The sequence below is a fragment of the Anomalospiza imberbis genome, chromosome 8, assembly GCF_031753505.1.
Source record: "Anomalospiza imberbis isolate Cuckoo-Finch-1a 21T00152 chromosome 8, ASM3175350v1, whole genome shotgun sequence".
NCBI lineage: Eukaryota > Metazoa > Chordata > Aves > Passeriformes > Viduidae > Anomalospiza > Anomalospiza imberbis.
In genome coordinates this window covers 5,549,333-5,573,973 of record NC_089688.1, presented here as the reverse complement: position 1 = coordinate 5,573,973, position 24,641 = coordinate 5,549,333, and the positions used below count along the sequence as shown (strand labels likewise).

The window sequence follows — 24,641 nt, the reverse complement described above, 5'->3', positions numbered from 1 at the left end:
CATTCGCTAAACCACTAGGTTAAATACACCAAACCTTTTGTCTCCTCTTATGCAGGGCAGAGGGATCTCAAAGCTATCCAAAAGCTATCTACATTACCAAACACAGCTTTGCTAAACCCATTACATTGCAAAATTACAGAATTTATTTTAAATTTTAAAATAACTTAAAGCAGAGCGTTGTTCTCTTTTCTCAAGTATGAGAAATTTAATAAGAAAAATCAGCTGGCAAAATACAAAAAATGCCACTGCTTGTTACACTAAGTGGAGAAGGAGGGAAGATGCTTTCCTACCCCTCTGAATTTCAGCCCTCAGCCACACCCAAGGCAATTTCCAAAACTGGAGTTTCTTCCTCTATCTGCTACTGAGAACTAAAAATCACTGTCACAGAAATATTCTTCTCTTTTAACTCTGGTTAATTTTAGGCCTACAACATGCTTTCTTGTCTAGACTTTCTGTCTCACACTATCAAACGTGTACTACACAGTGTTCCTTCTCATCTTGTCCTTCTCCCTTCTGAGTACACAACTTAAATTTCCACCAAGCCACTTCTCACTCCCTACCCAAGTTCATCATCCCAGTTTTCCCACATGGATACTTTTAACCTGTATTACTCCCACTTCATTCCCACACTTTCCTTTTCCCTCTTTAAAGCATCAGATCAAGAAAATCCTCACCTCCACTGTTCATTACTACAGCAATCACCTTATTCTAGCAAAGCAAGTCGAAAACAGCAGCAAAAACTCTTATCACTAAAAACCCCACTTTTTAATAATTTCATGACTAGAGACTAATTCTAAAATATGTAATAAAGTTGCAGAATATTCATTTCTTAATCAAAAGAGTTAAGAGGAGCAGTTAACAGTAAACACAGTAAACTTTAAAACACTGGCAGGAAAGTATATCATATCCCAAATCATTCTAGCAGCATTCATTATCTTATATTTGCAGCTACTTTGAACCCTTCTGAAGAGCTATTTATTTGTAAATTTTGTCATTTGATCAATTGTAAAGACAACCTTCAGTGACAGTACAATTAAAAGAACATTCTCTAACATTCACCTTCCTCCTGCAAATTTCACTCAAATATTTCAGACTGGTCAAATAATTTTGCTTTAGTATCTGCAAAGACACTTCACCTGGGTAGTCTGCAGCAAGGTGTTAAGAGGTTAAGCACCAGACCTCACACTGCAGCAGATTTAAAAAACAAATAAGAAGCAAGGGGAATCAAGTGAATAAATATTTTTGAAAAACACAGATAAGTCTAAAGTAGAGTTAGCAGTTTAGAAACAGCAACACCAAAACATACTGCATCTTCTGGACACTGGCCAAAACTTGTGGATAGCTGTGATACAATCTAGTGTTTGTGTGCAAGTTTTGCACCCCAAATAAACCAAAATCCGGTACAGCGACAGTGGGAGTTACTGCTGAGCTATCTGCAGAGTCTCCTGGCACCATATAATTAGATCTTCAAAGGAGCAGATCCAAGAAAAGTGGAGAATGGAGCATGGCACAGAGCCAGTCTGCCATTGCTCAGGGCACCATATTCCCCTCTAGTTCCATACACACAATACTTGGGAATCACTTCTGCCAGCTTCCACCACTTTCAGGTTTCCATGCCAAGCCTATTAGCTATCTGCTGGCTTTTTAAAGTTTATTTTTGAAAAGCAGAAGAGAGAAAATGAAGCGCCCAGTCATTGCCCATTCTCTGTTTGGCTGGGAAATTAATTTTTCTAAGGCAACAGCAAAGCCTCTGAAGAATAGAGGCTTCCCCTTTCTCTGCACACTGACCTCCCACACAGAGACGAGCACTATCTCAAACAGCACAATTTATGAAAGGGAGTAAAAAGGGAAAAGATGAGGAAAGCAAGCAATCCAGAAACCTACGCCAACAAAATAAAATACAGAGCCAAAGTTAGACCCTCTAAGGAGTGCAAAGCCTAAAAATATTTAATCTTTTTTGCTCCACTGACAGAATGCTATACAGCATGAAACTCTATGACATTTGCCTCCCTAAGAATGAATGTTGATTTTGAGATTTTTCAGCCAAATTCTGCTTCCTTGCCTTGTCAGCTATTTGTGAATAGATATTATATGTTTGTGTTCCCAGAGTAGCTGAAGCCTTCTCACCACGTATGCATTCTCCTGAATAAAAAGGGGAAATTCCCACTGGGATGATATTATATTTATAATTGGCATTAATGTGCTAATTTTGTAACTCATTGCTATTTTCCAACAGGAAGCAGCATAAGCTTTAGCAAGCTTTTCCAAGTAAAGCAAGACAACAAATTTATTTCCAATGAAGTCAGCCAAGCAATTGCAACAAAATATTGTTATTTCAAAGCCCAAACATAACAAGCATGGTGAAATCCTCTACATGCAGCACTGTGATCGAGAGTTTTCCAGTCATTTCTGCTCCAAATACATAAACCCAAATTCTGAAACCCTTTAGAACTGTCATGAAAGCAATGCTGACTTCCAAAAAAATTTGACTTAAAATGTTAAAAAGCATAGTCTGTGCATCATCCACTTTCTTAAAATTACCTGAGTGCCTTGTTATCCAAGTTCTGTTTGCTGTCCTAAGGGAAGAGAGTACAGCTTCCCCTTTATCACCTAATGATTGTTAGCAAACTGTTTAATTCTAGGACAAAAAAAAAAACCCCCAAGCAACCTCTCTGAAGAGGATTTCAATAGGGCCAAGAAAACACTACTTCTGTACAATATTAAATAGTCTTTCTTCAACTCCAGTTTGGCTACTGACTTAAAGGTGAGCCTCAGAGTGCATTGCACTGGGTTTCACTCATAACACTTTAATATTATAACAGATAGAATATTATGCCATGTTCAATTATTATACATATATATTTATAAGCAAGTTGTAAGTGTTGAGAACTCCAGACTCAGATACTAAAAAATTATCTGTGCAATTCAAACTTCTTAGTTATGCACCTTAAGATAGACCTAGACCTCTTAGCATGTAATCCAGATTCAAAAAGTAGCTGCCAATTTTCCAACCTTGTGATGCATGGTCAAGTGAATACACAAATGTAAACCTTGTATGTAATTTAACAGAAATTTAATTAAAAACACACAACTGTAGAAAAGCATGTTTCAGTGGCAATAAATAGAGTATTTTTCCAACAGGAGGCATGTTTTGCTTTTACAATCAATCATCAAAGGAAAACAAAAATTTCCTGTTTGACACCTCCAAGTTACATAGAGTAACTTCAAGATCCAGAAACTACATTACAAGATGTCACGGCAAAATTCAAAATATGAGTCCCAATTAATTCTTCCCTTTCCGTATTCCCCAATGTTAAGTGCAACCTGCAAATTCTCATTCTGGGGAATAAGCATTCTATGGGATGCTTAAGAAAGGCTTATTCTTGGCTCATTAATAAGGGTTCTGGGAGTTTCTTGTTTTTGAAGGAAAATCTACCTGCAGGGAAGAAAACCCAGGCAGCCAAGGGAGCAGGCAGCACCTCCTGCTGCTGCCACAGAGGTGGAGGAAGGCAGCGAGTCCCGGGACAGCACACTGAACCACCTATGGCAGTGATGGGGGGATTGAAATTGCCAGGAATGTTTCTGGAGTTCTGAACCCTGGACAACTCTGACACCTCGCTCAGCTCTGGTGTGCTTTCTCAGCATTGTACACAGCTGAAAGTTAAAACAATCTACACTAGACTCTGGAAAACTTGTCCATCTGACGGAGATGGACGCGATTGCCAAACATCTAGCTGGTATAAACTAAGGCTAGTTGTAAGTACATAGGGAATGGAGACAGCAAGGGTGCTTTTATAAAACTTCATCTTCCCATCCTGTTCCCAATATCCTTGACTTCTCAGGTTTTTACAAATTGTTTCTTTCATGGAGATGGCATTACCCAGCAGTCAAGGCTTTCTAAATATATCTTAACCTAATCAAATGCAATCAAAGCACAAGTTACTATAAAGCAAAACAGTTTAACACAGGAAAATTATTACTCTGGTAAGCAAGTGCTACCCATTTCCACATGGAAAAGTGGCCAAATAGCAACCAAAGGCTGCAATCAGGATTTTTCTTTAATAAAGGGCTTCAATGTTGCTTTTTGTTACCAAAATTTCCTCAGTCTTTCACATTAGCATTTCACAGTCACTCTACAATAAGAAGAGCTCATAAAAAGCATTTTAAAGTACATTGGCATTCCTCATATAGCCTAGAAGAAACTGCAACAGCTGAAGTAACAGCTATAGATTGGTCTTTAACTAGCAAGTATTTTAGTATTAAAAGATGGGGTTTACTGCCTCCATGTATTCTTAAAAATAGCCAGCATTTTTACTGCAGATCAGATGTGTCCATTCACTTATATTTGCAGTCAAGTACGTATTTTTGATAAAAAGTAGTAAATGTACCGTGTATTTTTTAGCCAGGGTGAGTAGATACCCACAATACCACAGAAATTCTCTAGAATACCTGAAAATGTTCTTGACAAAACTGGTATCCCACAATTTAAGGAACATAATAGCTTGTCTCTAAAATGCAAGAGCCCTGCTTTTAATTCTCAATCACTAGGAAAAAAAGCTGTACAATCAGATGTTTTACAGACATGAACATAAAGCTCCTTAAAGCATCTGACAAATTAGTAGTGTGAGTTATTTTATGCTATTTCAGCTCTTAAAACATGAAATTGTTTGAACAAATATTCAAATCTGCACATCTGTTTTGATTATTTGTGGAGTTTGCAAGTAGTAAGAAATTGAAGGGTGGAAGATTTAATTTCTATTAAATGAGAAGAGAAAATCCTGCTATTTTCAGATGAGCTGTGGAAACCAAAGGGACAATTCCTCAAAGATTAAATCCTGTTTTGATATACCCTACTACCATGAAAGAGCATACTGACAATTCTGAAGACTTATTCCCTGTTTATTCAAAAGAAAATGGAAGAGGTGTAGTTTACCAGCAGCAGTCCTCAACCATAAGCTGGAAATTTGAAGTGCACAAAAAAGCATGGTTCATTATCTGCAGAGTATTACATCTCTGTTGCTTCAGGATTCACAACTGCTTGGAAATCCCCTCTTTTTTTTTTTTTTTGTATAAAATGATTCTAGGTCTGTCCATCAGGAAAGCACCAGGACTTACTTCCTCCCACACATAACAGCATCCAGCTACAGCTCCTCTGAAATGCAAGGAGACAACCCCTCCAAAAACACTTTTCTCATTACTGAGGGAAGAATAAAATCTGCAGCCTCAGGATCATCTGCTCAACATGTATAGAACTAGAGAGGAGCCTTTGTCATGGCTTGAGTCACACAGTGACAGACAGACTCAAGCTGAGGCCAAGCCAACCCTGCTCTCTCACCAGGCTCCTGAGTAAAGCAGAGGTACAGACTCACTGGAAGACATCTCAAATACATGCCATGTGCAGAAGGGAACAGGGCCAGATGTAGCAAATCCATGCTACAATAAACAAGGATTTTCTAGGTAGCTTCCTTATATTAAGCCTTAAAACATAAATATCCTACAAATACAGAGAGGCCTCAAAAGAAAAACAAGTATTTCTTTCCAGAAAACAGTAGTCTCAAGGTACATTACAGGGTAAGAAATTATCAACATGTACAGTTTATGATTAATTTTCAAACCTTAATTCTGCATTCCCCAAAATGCACGATTGAACATTGACAATAAAATAGCCTCTGCAGAAGAAAAATGCAGCAAAAAAATGGTTGCAGAACTGAAGAAAAATACCAGTACTATTGCAACAGCCTGGTGCAGTCTGTAGCTTGGATTGCTAAGCAACCAGCACATCACGTAGAGCACGAAGTAGAGATTGCAGAGAAGATGACAGAATAAAAAAGCATCCTACTTGCAGGCCCAATACCATCCTTGAAAATAAAGAAAACCATCTAACACAAGCATGTGACTTTCATTCCACCATTTCAAATGCATATTCTGAACAGAAAGATGAAGGGAAAAATATGATCTACAATGAAATGAAAGGGGGAAAAATCCCATACTTCTTATGTGAGTTTTAAATTAATTTCTCAAAAAAAGACTTCCCTCTGATAAAAAGAATCTACAGGAGGGCCAAGCCTTACTTTAAAAGCTATTTAAATCACTGTAAGTGTTTAAATTATTTGGCATACCTATTTTTCAAATCTTTTTCCAAATTCACAATTCAGAAATTATATAATGACTCTACTGGACTTACAAAGAAACCAGAGTAAAGTAGCCCCATTTGAAAGATGTTTTACATTCCAGAAATTTACTGAATTACTTATCCCTAATGAGAAATAGAAGTGACTTACTATTTTAAGAAATCATAGCCTATTGAATCATAACTAGGTAAAGTATGCACATCACACAAAAACCTCCTGGCCCTCCAGGCTTGAAAAAGCCTTTCAAATTCTTTTCACTATTACACAACATAGGAAACTTTTACTATACCTAAATTTCTAAATGATCATGTCTAAAGACAGTAGTTAAGAAGCACACATACTATAGAAAGCCCACACACTCAATTTAAAAATAGATTTTTGTTTTCAAATCAGATGTGATTTTAAATAAGGTCAGCTAAAAGCCAATTTAAAAACTTTAGTGTTTTAGATGACTTGTTAATTAATCTGTGCTAATACTAACATTTGTAATATCACACTAAAAAGTCCAACACTTATCATTTAATAGGGAACAATTATTGCTACATTTCAATTTTTAAAAGATTATGCTAACTTTAAAATGTATATATTTATCATTTGAAGATGTGACTGAAACCAACAAAAATAACTATCAGACTATTTAAAATACTAGATATTAATGGATTTAAGTCAATTTTTACAATGTAATGACTTACTAATGAAGACAAAGCTTGTCCACCAGGTCATCAGCAATCACAATGCACTATAGGAGGCTAAATGAAAGTGAATGCTGATAGAATAGGTCACCTCCTAGTCAGAAATCACCAAGTGCTATTGTTCCTCATCCCCAGTCTGCAACAGAAACAAATCTGCCTCTCATGAGGCAAGAAACTTAACCAAACAACCTGGCTGTTGCTTTAGCTAGTAAGGTATGGCTGCAAAGCCACTCATGGGGAAACAGCCCAACTTCAGTCCTCCTGAGAGTCCAAATTCACAAAGCTGGCACCTGGGAGATGCTCAGCAGCTAAGCAGGGAGCTAGTTACTTGAGTTTTTCTGATGTGTCACTCCAGCTGAATAGCCCAAGCCTGAAGCACTCCTAAAGGGAATCAAGAGAAGTGCTAAAAGCACAGGACTTCCTCTATCTCTACCAACACAACCCAATCAGCCGTCCTCAAAGGTGAGGAGCCAAAACAGCCATCCTTCCAAGGCTCAAAGACTGACCCTGACTAAGGACCTACAAGTACTTACCAGTGTCTACCCAGACAGATTTAACCTGATTTATATGTTGATAGAACAAGTGGTGTCCTCCCAGATCTGCAGTGCAGACACTGATTAAACGCTGTACTTTGGAACAGCAGATCTTTATTTGAAGTGAGACAGAAGGGACACTGTAAAAGAAAAGCAAGGTTTTGAGATGAACTTTTGATACTCAAACTTTGGAATCTAGGCTAGGAAAGACCAAGTGCCTCTCAGCTGCTCTGCATGCCCACATCATTCTCCAGACAGCAAGCCAAACAAACCAGGAGTGGGCTCACAAACAACTTCCTTTTTGTCAGATAAAGCCAGAGATATCAAAAAGACACCAGCAAATCCTTAGCATAGTGACAAATCACCAGAGGAAGCTGGCTGGTAGATTTTGTTTGTACTGGAGACATTTTCTCAAGGCCTAGCTCATATCAGCAGCAAAAATTCCAGCAGACAGACTCACTCAATTCATTGCTTTCTTTGGTCATCTTACAGGAATCAAGAGAACTAGGCAGGACTATTCCAAGAGTAACCAGGAAACCAACAGAAAAACTGAGCAACCAAAGAGAGACATTATATTGGCATTTTTATAAATTATTGTCAATTACAAAATGGTAATTTTCTGCATTTGGACAACAACACAGAATTTGCTCTTGTAGCCAAGACTGTTAACCTTAGGCAACAAGCCAACCAAACAAATCTCAGCAAGCAGATGAGAAAATAGCAGTAATAGTAACAATAATCATAATCTTCTGAAGCAAGACAAAATGTTACTGAAATATTTATCTACTTCATTGATCATCTGCTAAAATCTTAGGAGATTCCTTCCAGGCCTTTTTTCCATTATAAGAAGACTAGAATATTTGAGTAGGGAAGTTAGTGTACCATATCAATTACTTTAAAGCTTTGTCTCTTATTGGAGAAGAACATGTTACAATTTTACCAGTAATTTGCTGTCCTCTTTCCTCCAATTCACATGCTACCTATAACCACACTGCAAACTGGTCCTGACAAAACCACTTCTAAGCAGAACAATAAAGACAAACAGTTTCTAAGTTCTACCTAGCTAAGATTCAGAGATATTTGACTTTGGCTGTTTTGTTCAAGTTCTAATTTTTTTGAAATCTGAATTGTTAAAGTCTTCTCTTGTAGTGTTGTGACTGCATTCAGTGCTACCTCACAAGCTGAATTACTGTTTTGTTGTTTAAGAGTCAACTTCATGTTACCACTCCAGCCTCTGAGTTTCGGCTTCCTCTACAAGTAATCTTTCAATACTACATCTCTGTTTCCTTCACACTTGTCTAGTTCTTCACACTGGAAAGTCATCACTCACTCAAAAAGACTCCCAATATAATTTTTCTGATGTAACTAAAAACTTGAACACACTTGCTAACAAAAGATTCATAAACAAAATTTATCCAGGTCTACTTCTTTCCTATAGGTTAAGTGCAGCATAAAACAGAAAAGTAAGATCTGTACTCAAGAGGTTGAGCCTTCAAATGATTAATATATGGACTTTTAAGGACTATATGATCTTCCTTTGTTTCCATCTGACACCAAACTGCAAGGCTAGACTTTACAGAGAAGAACTGGGTCATTACAGTTCACAGTTCACCAGTGCATACATGTCCACAAACTGGGATCAAAGTTCATTCAACTCTGAACTGAGATATCTCCAACTATTACTAAAAGGCCAGAGGAGATTAGGAGCAGGGCTGGTGGCACATGTGAGCAAACATGACATCAGGAAACAGCCTGCCAAAGTTAAGCAACATTTTGGGAGCAGGAAAGGAAACGTAACCACGCCTTCCTGGGGTTTTGGACTGTCTTAATCCACATCCTCAATCTCCTCTTTGCTATAATGGCCACTCCCGAGTCACAGCTATCTAAATGTCTGAGCAAAAAATTAACACTTCTATAAATAATAGGTGAACTATACAGAAATACAGCAGCATGGTAAGTAATTTAGGAAATAATTTTTTCCATTTCACAATCTTAAGGAGATGGTTTACATCAGAATGAAGACATTAGCAATGTGGACAGTCTGGTCCCAAATTAATAAAGCACTTCTCTTTTGTCAAGGTATTTCAAATTTTTTAATAGTAATTTGCTTGTGTTTGGCTTTTTGATTAAAAAAAAAATACTCAAGTCAAAAACTTCAGTCATTGATACTGAGTTGGGAGGTTCTGCCCTCACTCCATAAGAGCAAGCAAGTCACAATGTCTGTGCTTCACACCCATCCTCTAGACCAAGGGTACAATCACTGCAGCCCAGTGCTGCCTCCTCTGACCACAGAGTTCTTGGGAACCGAGATGATGTTTACATGACACTGAATGTATTGCAGATTGAATGTCAGGGGGTTTTCAGGTGCAGCCGAGGTGTTACAAGACAAATCCTGCTGGATCATAGAACTACAAAGACAACCAGCTCCTCTGAACAATTCCCACTTTGTTGTTGCAGCTGCTAAGGCTACAGCACAGGAGGAATGGCTTCAAATAAACAGAATTACTGATGTGGAAAAGCTTCAGGAAAACGGGGGTGAAAAGCACTTAAAGTTACAGAAATCACTCATGATACATACATGAAAATTCTTTTTCAATGTGTTTGTCTACTAGTGTTTTTCAGAAAAGAGACTTTTGCTCTGTCATCTAACATCACTTTTTGTCCTTCAATAAAATTTCTCAAAAATGTGAGGTCATTTAACTTTTTACATCTTGAGTATTAACTAACTTATTTCAGTATCACAATTGTCCAAACTACAGAGAAACGTTTGATTGTTAACTTAATTGCATGATTGTTTTAAAGCTTTCAGAATAACTTCTGTTAGTTAGAAATTGTCCTAGAAATATCCAATGTACTTCAACACAAAAAAGTGAAGGCAAGGAAATATTATGCATTTTCAGTTCTCCCAGTAATTCCTTTCAAAGATCTTTTCAAAGGCGAACAATAGATCCATTGATAAGACCAACAGATCCCACAGACAACACAATCAAACCCTCCGTGCTTAAGGCCAGAAGTAAAGACATAAGAACAAAATATTGGCAATGAGTATACATCAAAAGCTGCCTAATGAACCCAATTAATCACCTTAATTACTGCATCAGCCATCTCTGGGTAACTTAATACCGAAAGAGTCAGACATTCCTTGTCACAACAGTAAGGATAATATTTTTGAATAAACAGCATTTTAAAGAAGATTGTGATAATTTTTTTTAAAGTTTGTTTATGCACAATGGTTTTATTGACTGTAACTATAAGGGCTGTGACTGGGTTAAAAAAAAAAAAAGTCCCCCCTGCAATTGAAAATACTGCAGAGAAGAGAATAAAAAAAACATTAATTCAGAACTGTACATATTTTTCTCACCATCTGTTCAAGTTTCTGGAACAAAACAAGGTTTACTCTATGTCCAAGACAGCTTTTAATGCTAGAAATTATACACACAATAAATGTACCACAAAATGAGGACTGGTACTCTTTACTTCCTCTTTTCTCCCCTTTATTGCCCCACTGTAATCTTGCTTATTTAAATTAAGACATAGTTTTTTGTATCCCCTGAATCAACTGTTTCGATACACAAAGAAAGCAGGACAACTTCCCCCAAGTTTTCAGCTCCCATCTCTATTTGCAAGTTTATTTTCTGAGGAGCTCCTTGAATTCCAATAATCACTTACCCTCAGAATCTGAAAAAATGTATGAATGTAACAAAGTCCTTTCTTGTAACAAATGTTAGCACAACTTTATCTATTCCAAGCTCTGAGTCAGAAAACATCTTGAAAACAAACAAAACCATCCCACAAACTGCAATTGATTGTGTACCTATAGTCACACGGAATACAAACAAGACTATTGGAAAGGTATCAGGAAAGTAGGTAGGGCCTTCATAACCTCCAGAGATAACTGAAGCAACCCCAGCCTTCCTGCAGTGATGAATTTGACAATTTTACTGTATTACGATAAATCAGTGCAAGAGAAGACAGAGCATAGTCATGTCACACTTGCTCCCATTCCCCTAGGGAATGAGCAATAAAATTACTGTTCAAGTTAAGGGACTCGAGTGTTCCCTTCAGGAAAATGAGCACACTCTAAGATGGTATTTTCAACTACAGTCATCAGCTGCAGAACTATTTGTGGTATCAGATAACTGCAGTTTTCACTAAGAGTGATAAAGAAGTTCATCTGTTTTCAAAACATATCAGGGAATGACAACTGAGGCTTCTACCTTGCTTTACAAACCGCCTTCGCTTCTCTCTATTAACTGTTTAAAATCTGGATGTTATTTCTAACAGTCAGTCTCATTTCCTTGTGAATTGTATGCAAAATATACCTTGTGCTGCAATCAACTTACTGTGCATAAGAAAGGAACAATTACTCATGTGAAAAAGTCCATTTAGCAATCAAGACAAAAATGCAAGACAGAGAGGTCTGTCTCCTGCAGTCAACAAAACATTAATACTGCAATAAATTAAAGGAATACGCAATAAATACTTTTGAAAGTAATGTTCATGATTGAATTCCTTACAGCTTTTTGGTTCAGTTATGTCACTGTGATACAAAACTCACATATAATTATGAAGAGTTTTAAGCACAGCCAAGACCTGCAATCTTGCAACTTTGATAGACTTTGAGTAGACAACAGTTGCCAGCATTTCAGACAAGTACATATACCAGTATTTTTACACAGTGCATCTATGAAAATTAACTGCATGGAGATGGCCAAGGGGAAAAAGAAGCGAGGCTTTTCTCCCATGCATTTCACTTCCCTCAAAACCAGTAAGATCAGGAGCCTTTACTCCCCAGTCATTGCATTAAAAATAAATAAATAAATAAAGGAATGCCACAGCTAAAACCTATTTTCTTAAATCTCCCTCTCAGGGTGGGAAGGAGATCACCACTGATGGACCAGACAAACAAATATTTCACCCACTCAGGGAATCAGTTCAGTTCTACCATCTCCCACTACCTCATGTTTAGATCAGGAAATGAAGGCTGAATAAACAAGACTCAGAAGCAACATTAAATGTGCTGCATATAAGCTTTGCTAGTTTTTCTTATAAAAAGGAATCAGAATATTAGTTATAGTCCAAAAAAAAACTTCATCTGATTTGGTACATAGATTATTAGATAAAATGAGCTGCCAAGGAATTTTGGCAGAATTTCATGGGAATCATAAAATAAAGAGACATACCTGACAAGTTCCATAGCACTGAAAAAATTAAGTGTTCTTGAGCACTGAGAGCAAAGGGCAAAGATTTCCAGGCTTTGTAATGTATGTATCTTCTCTTACCATCACATCCCTTCCCTCCTAATACTCATGGAAAAAAAAAAACCAAAACAAAACACAACATAAAAAAACCCACAACATATTTTCACAGGATACATTGGATACATTTTACCCAAGAGTCCACAATAGCAGGACTGGTTGTCAAGACTACCCCCTTGCTCTCAACACAGTCTATTTCCTTACCATGTTTTCTGCACTCAAAATGATAATAAACAACAAACTTCACCCAGTCAAAATCTTTTTAAAAGCACACATATATAGGATATCTAATGCCAAGACAAGATTGGACCTCTTGCAATTATTTGATTTTTAAATTTACAACCAGAACTAGACAACTTAGTAATTGTATTGTTCTCATTTTAAGCCTCTAATCCCTTAAATAATTATTCTTTCCACATGCATCACACTGAAAAACAATTGCAGAGGTCTGAGGAAAGCCAGCACCTGCAGGAAAGGGTTTAATCTGGCAACTGCTGGTGTCATTGAGTTATTCAACACATAAATCTCTTATTAAGTCCCACCTCTTTCCTGTAGCTCTAACCGTTGGAGTTTGAGAAAACAGACCTCGTTTCATGCTGAACTCCCACCACTAAGCAGCTGAATCTCCTACATTGCTTAGGATACTGTTCGTGAGAGCAGACTTCACATGGAGTCATGCAACATCCTGTTCCAAGCCAAATGCTCCAGATGGGATATGTTTCACTGCTGCCTCCCCCTCCCCAGCCCATCTAAGCTTGTTCTTTTTTCTTTGAAAGCATTTATCCCAAACTGGTGCTATAACAGCATGCTAAAACTGACCTTTTAAGAAAAATACAGACAAACTAAAACTTACTTAAAATCCAAATGTCTTTGCTACAAAAAGAAAAAACCCACACCACTTACATTATCAAAATATTTCCATTAGCTAACCAATTAGCAAAATGATGCATATAATAAATTACTTGCTGCATCTCTATACTGCAGGAAAATCTGCCTTGTTCCAAAAAGTTTTCTAATCATTTAAAAGCTCAACATTGTCACGCACGTTACTAATCTAATGGAGGTTCTCATCAACATAAGGAAAAAACTGTCTAGTCTGCTGATCACTCTGAATGCTGGCAATTTCTCAAACATCTGCTAAAGGTCAGATTTCCACTGCATGGAACCAATCAATGAAGCTACACAACAGTCCCAGCACCATTGGAAGTGCCAAACAAAGACCACTGTTTTACATAAGCAAAGAAACTCAGCCTGAAATCTTCCAAAACACTACCAGCAAAGTCCTCCCTCCCATCACCACGCAGTACTTGTCTACCTGACAGTGGCTGCCAAGATTTATTCTGGTTTTGCTTTTTAGAGCAGAACAGAGTTACTTAATGCCAGCCCATTTTTCCACATTGTTAAATAGAGGGCAGCTGATACCACATACAGAGAAACATTATGGAGGGGGGAAAAAGGGTGCTTTACTTAAATGTTAATCAACATAAAAACAAAGTTTTAGAAAAGTGAATATTGACATAATTGTTGCCTTTGTTTCAAATCAGTAACTTCAACAATACCCCCCCGACTAAGTTCTAAAAAGCAGATCTCAAAGTTAAAAAACAGTCTGAAATCATTAAGTTCCACCCTAAAATCCTTACTAAGCAACCTCAGAAATATAATCCAAATATGCTAGCAGATTAGGGAATTATAGGCTCCTGCTAAAAACAACATGCTTTTTATTTCAACAGCTTATCACATGGCATAAAACCAGTGCTTTAGCAAGAGTCGACACAGAAGAAATAAGTGATCAATTCCAACACTGCTGAAAAGCTGAGCTTGTTCTATTTTTACACATAAAATGTTATTTTTATATATGGATAATCTGGCACTGATTTACAAATAAAGCCTTCTGCACACAGAAGAGAAGGGTCAGTAACAAAGCAATCTGACAGAATTCAGGGCATTATTTTATGTTAATTATGTGTCACTAAGTGATCTTCAAACTACAAACTTAGGATTCTTTTCTAAAATAAGCCCAGTGGTGCTGAGTTAGCTCCTGACCGCCAGTCCTCCTTGTCACAGCTGGGACAGACCTACCAAATGGTCCAAAGGCCAGTGCCAGAGGGGCACCACCCTCCTTACAGAGGGAGCGCTCCCTTGGCAAAGCCCAACAGAAGCACCATGCCAGGAATCAGGAGCCTCGTGGGTGGGAGAAGATGTGGACCTGTGTGAAAGGACAGGGCTGTGCCACAGACACAGAGTGGGGCATGGGAAAAGGGACCAGCACTCCCACAGCAAAACCAGGCTCACTGGAAAGGGCTGTTCAACAGCACAAACAGCAAAACAACACAAGTACAGGCTGCTTCTACAGACACCTACCAGAAAGTTTTAATGGTATGATAAAACTTGGTATTATCCAAGACACAAAAATTAAATTATTAAAATTGAATTTAAATACATCTCTCAGATAAATGACTCTGTTAGTTGGTGTGGGGTTTCTTATTATTGCCTTATTAAAGCTGAACAGCAGTAGGACATCGGAATATTTCAAGGAGAAAGTTATTTCTCTGTATTACTTCCACTTATTCTTTGAAAAATGCATTCAGCTCCTTTGAGCAACCCTTTTGCCTGAACATTTCCTGTCTGATCTAGCTGCTAGTGTCGGGGCTGACCCCGTTTTTGTGGGACACTTAGGGGTACAGAGTTGTGTCACATTTCAAAAAATAGAAGGCAGCCCCAGAAAGGCCTACCAGTATCCAGCTGTCTCCTCACTTTCAACCATTCAACCAATACTCCATTCACAAGAAGCCAAGAAAATGAACAAACATCTGTGCGAGATGCTTCAGAGAAGAGCACAAGGACCAATAAGTCTCTGTCATGCTCTGTTTTTCTTTCAGCAGATCTGTACAAGTCCCCATTATAAAGGGATTTCTTCAAATGATATTTAGCAGTGTTATCACCCATAAGGGAAGATGCAGCAATGCACACACCAAAGGCAAATCTTTGTAAGGACCACAGGTCAGTGACAGCTTGCAGAACTTGGATGCTTTTATATGTAAGCAGTAACAACTGCATTGATGTAGGTGAGAATAGATTTTATTTTTAAAAACATTGTACTCAAGAAGCAGCCTGGCCAGATGGGAACATGGAATATATACATATATGAACCCGAAGTACTTACATTAGTTCACATCTCCACACACGTGTGTGGAAGAATATTGGTCTGGCATTCCTATTACTTACACTTCTACAGAAGGCAGGACAAGGCATGCTTAACTCTCGCTTCTGAAATTGAACTGCAGTAGTAACAGTCAGCAAAACTTACTTTTGGGAAAGATACTGAAGAGGGTTAATTCCTCCAGTTTTCCAGGACATGAATATCCACCTCTACCTCAGAGAGGGCGCCAGTTTCCAGGGACTTTCTGATGACACAGTATTACCCCACAAAGCAGTAAATTAAGTGCCTGATAAACGTAAAGTGCACATGCAGAGTGCACCTACCTACCTTTACCGATTGAGTGTACAGCTTGGACGTTATCCAAAAAAAGAGGAAGAGGGATGTTAGAGGAGAGCTAGAGGATCTGTAAAGACCAGTTTTATGAGTGCAGGCCAAGTGCCAAAGCATTTACTTTGAACTCTGTTACCGTGGCTACACAGCTTAAATCCAGCTCAAGTACATCTGCTCTGCACTGCAGTGCACACAGACTGTCAGCCTGCTCTGCTTCACTCTCATGCGACTCACTCATGCTGCTCCTAGAGAATCCACTGAGCAGCAAATTATTTTAGTAGTCAGTAACAACCCTCAGTGACACACCTAAGTCACAATGTAACCTTGCACCTTAATTAAATAGAGAGGAAAGGGGGGGGAGGGGAAGAGAAGGTGCCTAAATGCTGCTTCCACAAGAGCTGTGCACTCAATAACTAACCAAGGAAAGCTCAAGTAGGTCACCATTAGATATCCACTATCCTAGCATCAAACAGTTGGGAAGGAGGTTCAGTACTTAAATCTAAGATTTAAAGCATCTAGTCATGCATAACTATGGCTATCCCCTACAGAATTACAGCACTTATTCATTCTGTACTGAATGGATTTTTTAAAAAGAATTTTGCAGAAGTTCACTAGTTCAAAGGATATAAAAAGTTCTTTATATATGTGCTACCAGAATTGCTCCCCAAATCATCTCCATGCATGTATATTTAAGATTAGTATCTTAGAGTTTATTAAGTGAAAGAGAAAAAAAATTTAGATTTATCAGTAACTTTCTCCCATGGCTCTTGAAAGAATGAAGAATAATGCTCTCCAGAGAACCTTTTAAAACAACTGCCCTTTTTCCACAACAGCTGCCATTTACTTACATTCCCAAAAAGGATGGATGCCATAGGCTGCCTCTCAGCAAAGAATAACTTACTTTGCTTTCATCCTTTCTCAAAGTCATCATCTATATCCCTACTGATAGGAAGCCACTTTCTCCCCTGGGGGCAATTGGCTTCATTCCCAGTAGCAAAAACAGAAGGCAAGTAGTGACCATCTTTGTTCAGGCAGTTGTGACTCCAGTCAGACTGAAAAATGAGAAGTTGCAGGCACAATGGAGGGAAATGCACTTTTAGGATTCTTATGCTAAAAATTAATCTCAGTCCTAAACATCCTCAGAGCTGCTGCATCTGAATTCATCAACAAGATGGACACACAGAAAGGGGAAATAGTTATGTATTTGAAGGGGGCATGGGGGGAATAAGGAACAGAAAATTCAGGAGTTCATCAAGTATCAAGAATGAAAATAAACTGCAGGTCTTGTTGCCCTGAGTTAGGCAAAGCAGCTGTAAATCCATTTGAATCAGCTCTGCATTCTCCAGTTGCTTTGTAGCTGCAGAATGCATAAAACAGCTATCACATGCCAGTCAATCTGACCCTCTGACCGTTAGAAGTCTACTTTATTTAACACAGATTCACTCCTTAAAGATTTCCTTTTGCATGAACACCGGATAAGAATGCTGCCTACATGAAGTGTGAAAGATGGGTCAAACCAAAGAAATTGCCAGAAGAGAACTACATAAAGACTGAAGTCAAGTCACTCTTTTAGAATCAAAGGGAGCATTTTACTGGGAGAAGACTGGGGGCTGGGGAAACACTGACACGTGGACAAAAAGACAAAGACTTACAGAACAACCTTTAGACGTTTAAAATATCATTCATTGTGCTTACCATAATTGCACAGACAGAAATGCAGACTTTGACAACAGACACGGGCAATTCCACTTTTCCTCAAAATTTCTGTTAAAAATTGCTATGTAACTGTCTATGTAAAGTACTATTAGGAAGTTTATGGTTTTAGTATTCCAGTTGTTTTGTGATGATTACATTCTTCCCCCATCCTAAAATACCAACAAAACTCTCTGCTTTAACTTAGTAGTCCTTGAGATTTCACTGCAATGCATAGAACTACAAAGTGTGGCAAGGTAGTATTATTCTGCTGAGTTGAAAAAGCGTTACCATTTCCTGACATTCTAGTGGTACTGACATTCTATTTTGTAGTCTTTATCTTTAATTGCATTCATATTGTTTTATACTCTTTGTTATTCTAGTGCCAAATGAAATTAAAGCTAAAGACTGGTACACAATATTCTTAACTAGATGTTTTTATCTCAGAGATGCCTGCAGGACTTTTGCACTTTAGTTTCATACCTTCTTGAAAATTTTGAAAGGCATACTAGGCAGCCAGCTAATTTAATAGGTTTTATTTCATTAAATATTCTTGCATGTAACACTTGTGATACTCCCTCCTCACCTCGCTTACAAGGACATAAATACTCAGTTATAAGAAAGCTTAATTGAAGTATCAAAATGAAATCAATTTAGAAAGCATAACTACACTCTGATCTGTGAGCACACAAACACTTAGATTCCTAGTTAAACTGTCAGCAAAGGCAGCAGTCTGTAAAGTTAATCAAGCATGTCATATAAAGTGACAATTAGAGCAATTTACTCCTCCAGAAGACAAAAGAGCAGAATGGAAAAGGAAAAAGAAACAGAAGCCAAAGTCCCCAAACTACCAAGGAAACTAAGTGAAAGTCCACGTTGCTTGTCCAACAGCTGGGCAGAATCCAGAAGGCAGAACACTTGCTTGACACGAACACCAACAGATACAGCCAAACTGCCATCATACACATGGTGCCTCTTATTTCACTGGAGACAAAATGGGATTAGTGTATCATCTGCTTACAGAGATCAGGAAATTAAATTATCACTCTGTACAGTGCATACGGTACAAAGAATATTTTTACAACAGATGCACAAATGCAATAAATCCATGTTTACTGCAAGGAGAAAGTTTCACCATACCCAAGCTTGCAAATGCCAGATCTCATCACTGCTCTGGCATCATCACTTGACCAGTAATTCACAGAGACTCCACAGGGCCAATTAATTATGCAAGTGACAAGTTAACCAACATCCAAGAGGTTCACCACAGCTGACATACACTAGCTGTGGCACAACCTGAAAACATTAAAATCTTTTAAGACATTTTTTGAATGAGCATAACTTCTGCTTAGTATACCAAATTATACTCACAACCTATTGGAGACCAACTCCAAGAATTAGAGATCCACCCCCTGCAACCCCATGGCTGAAGGATCTTAGAGGTCTCTAAACCAGACTCTCACAGACTAAAAGAACAAACTTCAAGATGGCAACAGCTACTTCCTTGTACAGCTGCATTGGTTTTTCCACTTGAGTGCTTCATCCCCAGAAAACAAAGGGGAAACCCAAACAGCCCTAAGATACCCTGTTTGTATCTCTTTCCAATTCACTGCTGTTCATCCTGTATGTGTGCAATACCTCAACATTTCTGGTATGGTGACAATTCCCTTATCCTAGAAATGCAAGCATATTCAGGATTATTTGACAAACAGGGAAAAGTATTGCAATCATCAATTCTGACAAGAAGGCTTTTTTTATTCTTGCCTCTCAGAATTAGCATCTTTCCATATTTCTTTAAATACCCCGGCAGCATTTAATAACAGCACCACATAAACCTACCAACTGTAATCATTGATTTCTTATTTAATCCATCTATCAGCTGGCATTCCAGTACAATCTCACTGAAGAAAAGAGCTGAGACAAAGGTCAGCTATATTTCAATGTGTGGAGAGGAAGAAAGGAAAAAATAAACAAGTTCCAGTGATTGGCACTTCAAGGCTTTTTCTAGAGAACTTTACTCTGATGTTTCAAGTCTACCTTCCCAAACAGCATTCAACACTTGACAGAAATAAAGGCACAAATGGAAACACTAAGGTATCCCATTGGCAACAATGCATTGGAAGGTTTGCCTGGCTTGTGTTTGTGCACAGCTCAAGCCTGACAAGCAGTATGGACAAATTCCAAGTCTCTAATTTTTACAGAAGTCCAATTAAATATTTAAATTTCCCTTCCACGGGCAAGAGAAAGCACTGAAGAGCTAACAAAAACAGTGCTCTATATAGAAGGGACTGTGCTCATTTTATTTTGTTTAGTCCTCACTTTATACTACCATACATTGGAAAATTATTTTGTCATCACCTGACAGCAAAGATTTCAGGAAGCATGAACAGATTTCATGAAGTCTTCAATTTTGATTTGTTAGTACATATCCTGAAGTCTCTCATGATGTTTCAATAGTAAAACTTGAGTTTCTACAACATTTTCACACTGGAAATTATCAAGAAAATTTGTGGCAGTGCAATTTTGAACCACGTTATACCTGGCTGCACATATGCAAAAAAAACCAAATAGCTCAGTAAATAAAGAAAATGTCAAAAAAAAAAAAAATCATTCTCCACATCATATACAAAAACTGCTTCAGGAATTTGATCTTGCTTCATTGTTTGTATTGAATAATAGTAGCATATAAGGGACACGTCTTTCATATCACTCACTGCCTTCTTACTGTTTTGGTTTTTCAGAACTTTTTTTTTTCCCCCAGAAGCAGAAGACAACTGTGCAGTTTCTTATGTTCCCAAATATACTTTCATTGTAGTACTCTGAATTCCCTAGCAGTTTCTTATGTTCCCAAATATACTTTCATTGTAGTACTCTGAATTCCCTAGGAGTTGCAAAATTGAGTTTCCTCCCATAACACATTCCAACATCTTACTACAATCCAAAGCTTCTTTCTCTCTTATGCTGTGATCTTACCTCCACACCACTGTCCTGCAGCTTTATCCAGCCTGGACACTGGGGATGTGACAGCACACACTGGGGCTTAAGAACATACATGACTGCACAACTGCTTTGAGACCAAATTAAATCATCACCTGCTGAGCTCCCTCTGCCTTTGTATGCAAAGTGTTATTTTGGACTCTCATTCACTTACTAAACAGCAGTTTTCATTGAATTCTCTATGTCTTCAGTTAGCATCATTTCATGCACCATATATGGCACTGTAAATGGTCATGGGACTCAAACATCAGCAAGAAGGGGCAGAAAAACAAGGCAGAATTATGGACATGCTTAAGCTTCTACACCCCGTCACAATTTTCTTTGCAACTGTCCTAGTATCAGTCTGGAAGAAAAAAAAAAAACTAAGCAATACATACCTGAAATAAACTTAATAAAAGTAAACTGCTGGAGACCTTCACCCTTGAAAGACACAGGTAGATGTGCCCACCAACACAGTCCTCAAAAACTACCTGTAAGAGAAGCTGGTAGGGCTGGGGGAGAAGGGGCAGGGACAGTCAATCTAAATGTTACAGAAAAGAGGAAATTCTTGTCTATCAAGACAGACGTGCACAGCAAACCAGATTCTTCAAGTACAGATGGTTTTTTCCCAATGAAGTCTAGAAACTTTTCCAATTTTCTGCTTTAGTCATGAAGAGATGGAATGGTTCTTATTACACATAATAGTCTTAAAGCAGCAACACCAGACTACATACACATTCTAATATCCAGTATCTACTACACTGAGCTGTCCTTACTTCAAAGTGTGCTACTACAAATTGAAATGCCTGTAAAAATGGATATAGAAAAGTGAAAAATCTCAGCATCACAAGTTTAAATCCTTTCTTTTACTATATAACCATTTCTCAGGACAGTGTATCTACTACCTGCCTCCCATCTACCCATGTTAACATTTATAGAGCAGGAAAGAACAGAGTTTCTCTGCATTCTTGACAAACTCTTGGCCAGACACCAATATACTTTTAGAAAGGAGACCTTGAAAATTATATTTCTGCCAACTGAAGGTGAAAAAAACCTCCTTTTCTTCTCCTCAAGTGTACGACTATGGTACATCTAATTAATCATTTTAAGGGGATGCCTAAGCAGCAGTAACACATAAAAATACACTAGGAAAAGAAGCTCCTGAGTGGATGGATGACTGTACCTGGCAGGGGAGGCACAAACTCACTTCAAATACCCTTTTTTTGAGAATAATCCAACCACTGTAAAATAGCAAAAATCTATACAAAGTCATACACATCAGCAGTATTTCGAGCATCTTCCCCAATCTCACACAGGCTCCTCTAACCAATAAAATTCAAGTCTGACTTTTCAAGCAGGCAAGAAGTCTTGCCAACCAACAGCAACACTGATCCCACCAGGAATTCGAGCAATAGCACATTCACCAGTGCTGACAGCTGCTGGGGGTCAGCTGGAACCAAGAGCCCCCATGTGCTGCACCAACACTGGTGACAGAGGCATTTCCAAAGGGATCAGTCAGTTGTTTTGACATACTGCCAAGAAAAAACTGAGCACAATAAAGGTAATGATTTAAACACTTTCTCGGGGAAGAAAAAAACCTCAACAACAATAAACCCCAAAATTCCAGCTCCTACATATAATAGTGGGGTTTTGAAGTCTTTCAGGAAAAAAAAAAGACATCTTGTAAAAGCTAAAACATCAAACAGCTAGCTGCTGCCAGGTCACCTCCATGTATATATATACACACAAAACAAGTCACTTCCTTCCCCCTTCAGACATAGCATCCTAAAACATTTTGAAATGGGTTAGCATGTTGTCTGGGAGAGCCAGAAACTCAAAGTAAGGAGAAACAGCAAATCTGGTTACCTGACAAGCTTCCTTCTGCAAAAGGAAACTACATAGGAATACTGTACCTGCTGCTCAGCAGTACTAGGTACAAAAATACTACAGAGCTTGTTGATTTATCTGTGCACAAACATATTTTCATACAACTGGCAAGTCAGGACCTGCAGTGTAATTTAGCCCTTCCGTGAGACTGCCAAAATGGCAAGAGCCAGGCATCAAATTTCTTCCAACAATTAAATGGGCCAGACAGAAACTACCAATCAACTTTCTCCCAGAGGAAAAAAAAAAAAAAAAAAAAAAAAAAAAAAAAGCAATAGGTTTACCATGAAGAAATGGAATTTACTATTAGAAGACAGCATTTTTAAAGGCAGAACATCAATGCCTTAATCTGCAAACTACCATACCTAACAGCTGAAAGCAAAGTCTAAAAAGAGACTCTCCTGATTAATTTCATTTTCCTGCTGCTAAGAATCAACACCAGCATGCAACAGTAGTTGACAGGAACAAAATATATGCCTACATGACCAGGAAAATATCGATTATTTCGTAATTTTTAAGTGGAAGAAATTAAACACACTTTGGAAAGCTCATGCTAGAAGATGGAGTAATCAAGCAGTAAAGAGAAATAGGTTTTGCATGTGAAAGGCAAGGATTATTTAAGTCAGGGAAGCAAGTTAAACCCACCATACTTGAATGATGTATTTCTGTGCAACTGCATATTCAAATGTTACTGGAAAGAACTGGATCATGTAGACATCATAGAAAAGGACTCAATATAATAACACTATTTTCTTTTGAAAATGCTTGCCAACATTGAGAAGGTGAGAAAACGCAGATCTACAAGTGGAGAACAATAAAGACAACTATAGCTTAAGGTTAGTTAGGTTTTTTTACTTCTGTACCAATAGAACTTTGAAGATGTTTGCCACCAAATTCGTGAACAAAGCTGTCTTCTACTAGATAACCTCCAGGGAGCAGACCATAACTCCTTGTCAAAGTGAGTTTAAACTTCCTGAGTAACACAACAAAGAAGGCAACAACATCATTTTATTGCAGTAAAGAATATCCATCGCAGGAGGCTTTTTCAGGTACACTTGTACTGAATTCACATTACAGAATTATCTTTAAAAAAATACATTAAATCATAAGGATGATTTTGCAGTTTCAGTAAATCTACTTAAATATTGAAATAAAAATTTGTATCTGCTTCATCTCTGCCAAAAGCATTTACACCACATCACAATCACCCCAAAGTTATGCTAAAGTACTAACTACAACTCCAGTTATTTTGTAACTATGGATCCTCCACACAGGTCTGCATTCAATCTGAGTTCAGGCAATTCTCCTCAGCAGCCTCCGTTGGGGGTCACACAAGCACTCTCCCTGCCCTCAGCTCCCAGGCTCAAGCACAGAAGGGTCAAGGCAACCCACCCGGGCCCCCCGGCAAATAACACTGAGCTGCATGAGCAGAGGGCAAGCTGCCGATCGACAAATACAGAACATTTCTAAGCACAATTGTTATATTAAGCAACTGCTTTTTGCTCAAGTATCCATGCATGTGACTCTTACTTAGCAGCTTGGTCGTGTAGGAGATGGAAGCTAAAAATTCATATGAAAGATCAGAAAGGCAACTCTCACTGCATCTGTTCTCAGTGCTTCCATCAGCACATTGTTTGGTTAGCACATACACGAAGACCACGTAGCCTCTCTCCAACCCCTCTCCACAGGGAACTCACCAAAATAAGCTATGAAGATAGTCTGAGACCCAGCTGAGTAACTTCCAATATACAGTGGAGTATTTGTTGATATTCTTTGTTATGCCTCAATCGGTAATCCACTTTAGTAGTGTCTGCCAAAAACTACTCCTTCTACAACCAAAAGAAACAAAACTATTTAGGCTTAAAGCAAACAGATTCTGCTCCACACAAACCCAGCATTTCAAAAAAATCAGACAACATCACTCTGCTTCATCCTGACAAGCAAAAGGCAGGCACTTTGGACTGAAGAAAGAAGTTCAAAGACAA

The 24,641-nt window shown here is 38.1% G+C and overlaps 1 protein-coding gene across 2 annotated transcripts in view; it reads right to left on the bottom strand.

The window, feature by feature from the left end:
- JMJD1C (jumonji domain containing 1C) overlaps positions 1-24,641 on the bottom strand; it is a 159,321-nt gene that overhangs the window by 108,261 nt on the left and 26,419 nt on the right. The gene's annotated exons all lie outside the window — the stretch shown is intronic.